Raw genomic sequence first — 6,745 nt, 5'->3', positions numbered from 1 at the left:
GAGATTTATCAAACAAAATCCAGTAATTTTAGATAACATTATGTGGCGTGATGAAGCTTCTTTCAAATTATCCGGCCATATTAACAGACATAATTGTATTTAATGGTATAATGAGAACATGCATTTAACATTAGAGCAACAACTAAATGAGCCTGGTGTCAATGTTTGGGGTGGTATTTCAAGTTTTGGTGTTTTAGGACCAATATTTTTTGACGGAACAGTCACAGGAGATAAGTATCTCGAAATTCTAATGAATCAAGTTGTCCCCCAGTTACAGCAACAGCCTAATTCAAATGACCTTTATTTCCAACAAGATGGGGACCCTCCACATTATTCAAGAGTAGTCCGCGAGTATCTTGATGAAACATTTCCTAATAAATGGATTGGCCGAAGAGGCCCACTTGATTGGCCGGCACGTTCACCAGACTTGAGCCCAATGGATTTTTTCTTTTGGGGAGTACTGAAGGACAAAGTTTATAGTCGAAAACCAAAAAGTGTCAGTGATTTGAAAAATTACATAAGAGATGCATTTCAAGAAATTAATACCCAAAGAGACTTGTGCAAAAAAGTTTGTGGAAGCGTAAGAGGCAGACTTCAAAGCTGTGCAAATTGTAATGGAAACAGTTTGAGCACCTGCGTTGATAAAATTTAAGGGCTTTTGTATTATTGTTCAGAATAAAATTTAATTGTCACTGTTATGCTTGTGTTAGTAAATATAATTTTATATATAAATCAAAATAAATATTATTTTCTGGCCACCTACTGTTGGACCACCCTTTATATACAGTTATATGAAAAAGTTTGGGCACCCCTATTAATCTTAAGCTTAATGTTTTATAAAAATTGGTGTTTTTGCAACAGCTATTTCAGTTTGATATATGTAATAACTGTTGGACACCGTAATGTTTCTGCCTTGAAATGAGGTTTATTGTACTAACAGAATATGTGCAATCTGCATTCAAACAAAATTTGACAGGTGCATAAGTATGGGCACCCTTATCATTTTCTTGTTTTAAATACTCCTACCTACTTTTTACTGACTTACTAAAGCAATTTTTTTGGTTTTGCAACCTCATTGAGCTTTGAACTTCATAGCCAGGTGTATGCAATCATGAGAAAAGCTACTTAAAGTGGCCACTTGCAAGTTGTTCTCCTGTTTGAATCTCCTCTGAAGAGTGGCATCATGGGCTCCTCAAAACAACTGTCAAATGATCTGAAAACAAAGATTATTCAACATAGTTGTTCAGGGGAAGGATACAAAAAGCTGTCTCAGAGATTTAACCTGTCAGTTTCCACTGTGAGGAACATAGTAAGGAAATGGAAGAACACACGGACAGTTCTTGTTAAGGCCAGAAGTGGCAGGCCAAGAAAAACATCAGAAAGGCAGAGAAGAAGAATGGTGAGATCAGTCAAGGACAATCCTCAGACCACCTCCAGAGAGCTGCAGCATCAACTTGCTGCAGATGGGGTCACTGTGCATCGGTCAACTATACAACGCACTTTGCACAAGGAGAAGCTGTATGGGAGAGTGATGCGAAAGAAGCCGTTTCTGCAAGCACGCCACAAACCGAGTCGGCTGAGGTATGCAAAAGCACATTTGGAGAAGCTAATTTCTTTTTGGAAGAAGGTCCTGTGGACTGATGAAACCAAGATTGAGTTGTTTGGTCATACAAAAAGGAGTTATGCATGGCGGCAAAAAAACACAGCATTCCAAGAAAAACACTTGCTACCCACAGTAAAATTTGGTGGAGGTTCCATCATGCTTTGGGGCTGTGTGGCCTATGCCGGCACCGGGAATCTTGTTAAAGTTGAGGGACGCATGGATTCCACTCAGTATCAGCAGATTCTTGACAATAATGTTCAAGAATCAGTGACAAAGTTGAAGTTACGCAGGGGATGGATCTTTCAGCCAGACAATGATCCAAAACACCGCTCCAAATCTACTCAGGCATTCATGCAGAGGAACAATTACAATGTTCTGGAATGGCCATCCCAGTCCCCAGACCTGAATATCATTGAACATCTGTGGGATCATTTGAAGAGGGCTGTCCATGCTCGGCGACCATCAAACTTAACTGAACTGGAATTGTTTTGTAAAGAGGAATGGTCAAAAATACCTTCATCCGGGATCCAGGAACTGATTAAAAGCTACAGGAAGCGACTAGAGGCTGTTATTTTTGCAAAAGGAGAATCTACTAAATATTAATGTCACTTTTCTGGTGAGGTGCACCTGTCAAATTTTGTTTGAATGCAGATTGCACATTTTCTGTTAGTACAATAAACCTCATTTCAAGGCAGAAACATTACTGTGTCCAACAGTTATTACATATATCAAACTGAAATAGCTGTTGCAAAAACACAAATTTTTATAAAACATTAAGCTTAAGATTAATAGGGGTGCCCAAACTTTTTCATATAACTGTATACACACTGCTCAAAAAAATAAAGGGAACACTTAAACAACAGAATATAACTCCAAGTAAATCAAACTTCTGTGAAATCAAACTGTCCACTTAGGAAGCTACACTGATTGACAATCAATTTCACATGCTATTGTGCAAATGGAATAGACAATAGATGGAAATTATTGGCAATTATCAAGACACCCTCAATAAAGGAGTGGTTCTGCAGGTGGGGACCACAGGCCACATCTCAGTACCATTGCTTTCTGGCTGATGTTTTGGTCACTTTTGAATGTTGGTTGTGCTTTCACACTCGTGGTAGCATGAGACGGACTCTACAACCCACAGAAGTTGCTCAGGTAGTGCAGCTCATCCAGGATGGCACATCAATGCGAGCTGTGGCAAGAAGGTTTGCTGTGTCTCGTCAGCGTAGTGTCCAGAGGCTGGAGGCGCTACCAGGAGACGTGGAGGGGGCCGTAGGAGGGCAACAACCCAGCAGCAGTACAGCTACCTCCGCCTTTGTGCAAGGAGGAACAGGAGGAGCACTGCCAGAGCCCTGCAAAATGACCTCCAGCAGGCCACAAATGTGCATGTGTCTGCACAAACTGTTAGAAACCGACTCCATGAGGGTGGTATGAGGGCGCGACGTCCACAGATGGGGGTTGTGCTCACAGCCCAACACCGTGCAGGATGCTTGGATTGGCAAAGTTGCCTCTAGCGCCCTGTGCTCTTCACAGATGAAAGCAGGTTCACACTGAGCACGTGACAGAGTTTGGAGACGCTGTGGAGAGCGATCTGCTGCCTGCAACATCCTTCAGCATGACCGGTTTGGCAGTGGGTCAGTAATGGTGTGGGGTGGCATTTCTTTGGAGGGCTGCACAGCCCTCAATGTGTTCGCCAGAGGTAGCCTGACTGCCATTAGGTACCGAGATGAGATTCTCAGACCCCTTGTGAGACCATATGCTGGTGCGGTTGGCCCTGGGTTACTCCTAATGCAGGACAATGCAAGACCTCTATATATATATATATATATATATATATATATATTATAATATAATATATTTTTTTACCTTGTTAGCCAGTAGATAGAAAGATATTTAGATTTGGAGGCTAGTATAACCCAAAATCTGAAGAGTCCCATATTAATACACAATAGGGCACAGAAATAATGCAATAGATGAGACAGGTGATGAAAAGCAGAGCTATTACTATGGGAGAGAGAAACATTTCTGGCTGTAAATATTTTAGCAGTTCATAGATGAGGACTGTGAAAGTTTTATTGTTTGGTGCAGTGTTGTGATGACCCCAAAAGTCTGATGGGCACATTCCTTAGTTGATGTAGAATGACACAAATCCATGCGACACATTCATTCCTGCTCTGAAGGTGTCAAAGGTCACCATTAGTTTATATTCTGAGACTCTCCTTTCTCGTTGAGATTTGAAGTTACCTTTTAATACCAGTAATTTCATGTCTTTGATGCTGTGATCAGGGGAACAAAAATGCTTGGCTACAGGTAGATCTATTTTTTTCTTCTTTTATTGTGTGGCAATGAGAATTCATCCTTGTCCTAAGTTGTTGTCCCGTCTCCCCTACATACAGACACCAAGCTGGACGTTTGGTGCATATAATTAAGTACACTACATTAGATGTGATATAGCTGAAAGTACCTGGGATCTTGTAGTCCTGAAGTGAGTTGGGTATCTATCTTGTCTGTGGTCATTATAAACGGACAGGTTTTACATTTTTTCTGTTGCAAGGAAAGGTTCCTGTAGCTGGTGGAGATGACAGGGAGCTTCTGACAATAATGCTTCTTAGATTTTGGGGCTGCCTGAAACACAAGTGGGGGTTCTGGAAATATGGATTGTAATCTGGCATCTTTCTGTAGTAAAGGTTGTAGTTTCCGTGCAGCTCTCCTTAGCACCTACAGATTGGGATTGTAGGTAACTACTAGAGTCACCCGGTTGCTTTCAAGTTTGGTTTTGTAATGTAGGAGATGATTCCTTGATATTCTGGTGGCTCTTGTAATCTGGTTCTCAATTGTTCTGGGATGGTAGCCGATTCAAAAAGGTCTTTCTGAGTCCGATTGTATCTGATGGCTTGGCTATAGACAATAGAGTTTGTGTTTCGGAGAGAAACTATCCCATTTAAGACATGTTGGACCGTCGATTGGCTTCCAACTACTACTACTACTTTTCTCATTTTTACAACAAAATTTACAAAACCATTTTTTTAGGGACCACATCACATTTGAAGTGACTTTGAGGGGCTTTTAAAAAAAAATACCCAATAGTGACACCAATCATAAAAACTGCACCCCTTAAGGTGCTCAAAACCGTATTCAAGAAGTTTATTTATCCCTTCAGGTGCTTCACAGGAATTTTTAGAATGTGTAAGAAAAAAAATGAACATTTAACTACTTTAGACCCCAATTTTTTTTATTTTCACAATGGTAACAGGAAAAAATGGACCCAAAAATTTGATGTTAAATTTCTCCTGAGCATGCCAATACTCCATATGTGGAGGCAAACCACTGTTTGGGCGCACGGCAGGGTTCGGAAGGGAAGGAGCACCATTTGACTTTTTGACTGAAAAATTTGCTTGAATAATTAGCAGATGCCATGTCGCGTTTGGAGAGTCCCTGAGGTGCCTAAACAATGGAAACCCCCCCCCCCCCCCAAGTGAAACCATTTTTTAAACTAGACCCCTCAAGGAACTTATCTAGATGTTTGGTGAGTACCCTGAACCCCCAGGTGCTTCACAGAAGTTTTATAACGTAGAGCCGTGAAAATAAAAAAATTAACTTTTTCCACAAAAATTATCTTTTAGCCCCAATTTTTTTATTTTCACAAGGGTAAGAGGAGAAAATGGACCCCAAAACTGTTGTTCAATTTCTCCTGAGTACGCAGATGCCCCATATGTGGGGAAAAAACACTGTTTGGGCACACGGCAGGGTTCAGAAGGGAAGGAGCACTGTGTGACTTCTTAAACGCAAAATTGTCTGGAATCAAGATCGGACGCCATGTCGTGTTTAGAGAGCCCCTGAGGTGCCTAAACAGTGGAAACCCCTCACAAGTGACCCAATTTTGGAAACTGGACCCCTCAATGATTTTATCAAGGGGTATAGTGGACATTTTTAACCCAGAGGAACAACATAGAATTTGATAACATTAGGTCATCATATTGAATAAGTTGTCATTAGTCTTGAGCGCAAGTGCTCGCTACGTGAGTTTGCATCGAGTACTCGGGTATGCACCAAGTATCGCGGGTGCTCGAGTCCCCGCCCCGCATGTTTCACGGTTATTAGACACCCAAAAAAAAACATGCGGGATTGCCCGTGCATGGCAGGCAATTCCCGCGTGTTTTTTTTTGCTGTATAACAGCCGCAAAACATATGGGGCGGAGACTCGAGCATGTCACTCGAGCATCCGCGATACTCTGTGCATACCCGAGCACCCAATGCAAACTCAAGTAGCGAGCACTTACACTCAACACTAGTCGCCATATCGTCATCATTTTTTTTCTTTACTTTTGAAAAAATCCCTACCCTAATACAACCCTTACACAACCATAACCATAGAGTTTATTTTTTACGCCGTTCCTTGTGCTATGTAAGTGATAAGACGACTTTATTCTTCGGGTTGGTGCGATTACAGCGATACCAGATTCCTATTGGGTTTTTATGTTTGGCAGCTGTCACACTAAAAGACGCTTTTTTTCCCCAAAAGACTAGTTTTTGCAATAGTTTTTCCATATTTCAGCTGACAGTCATGCGACGGCGTGTTTTTTGCGGGACAAGTCGACGTTTTTATTGGTACCATTTTCGGGCACGTGACATTTTTTGATCACTTTCTATTCTGATTTTTGGGAGGCAGAATAAACAAAAACCAACAATTCAGTTTGTTTTTTTTGTTTTTTTTTAAATGCCGTTCCGCATGTGGTAAAATTGATTAGGCACCGTTATTCTTCGGGTCAGTACATTTACAGCGATATTACATTTATCGTTTTTTTATGTTTTGGCCCTTTTACACAAAAACTATTTTAGAGAAAAAATATTTTTTTGTGCATCGTTTCATTCTGAGAGCTATAACTTTTATTTTTCGGCTGATGGAGCTGTATGGCGGCTTGTTTTTTGCAGGACAAGATGACGTTTTCAGCTGTACCATTTTTATTTACATTCGTCTTTTTGATCGCGTTTTACTCCATTTTTTGTGTCGTTTTTTGCTTTGTTTCTTATTTATTTTTTTTACTATGTTCACTAATGGGTTAACTAGAGGGACAGTTTTATAGGTCAGGTCGTTCCAGACACAGCGATAAGTGTACTTTTATTGTTGTGTTTTGTTTT

The sequence above is a fragment of the Phyllobates terribilis genome, unplaced genomic scaffold, assembly GCF_046119375.1.
Source record: "Phyllobates terribilis strain yellow unplaced genomic scaffold, ASM4611937v1 Scaffold_1__5_contigs__length_1240528914, whole genome shotgun sequence".
NCBI lineage: Eukaryota > Metazoa > Chordata > Amphibia > Anura > Dendrobatidae > Phyllobates > Phyllobates terribilis.
Note: the sequence above shows the minus strand (reverse complement) of the source record.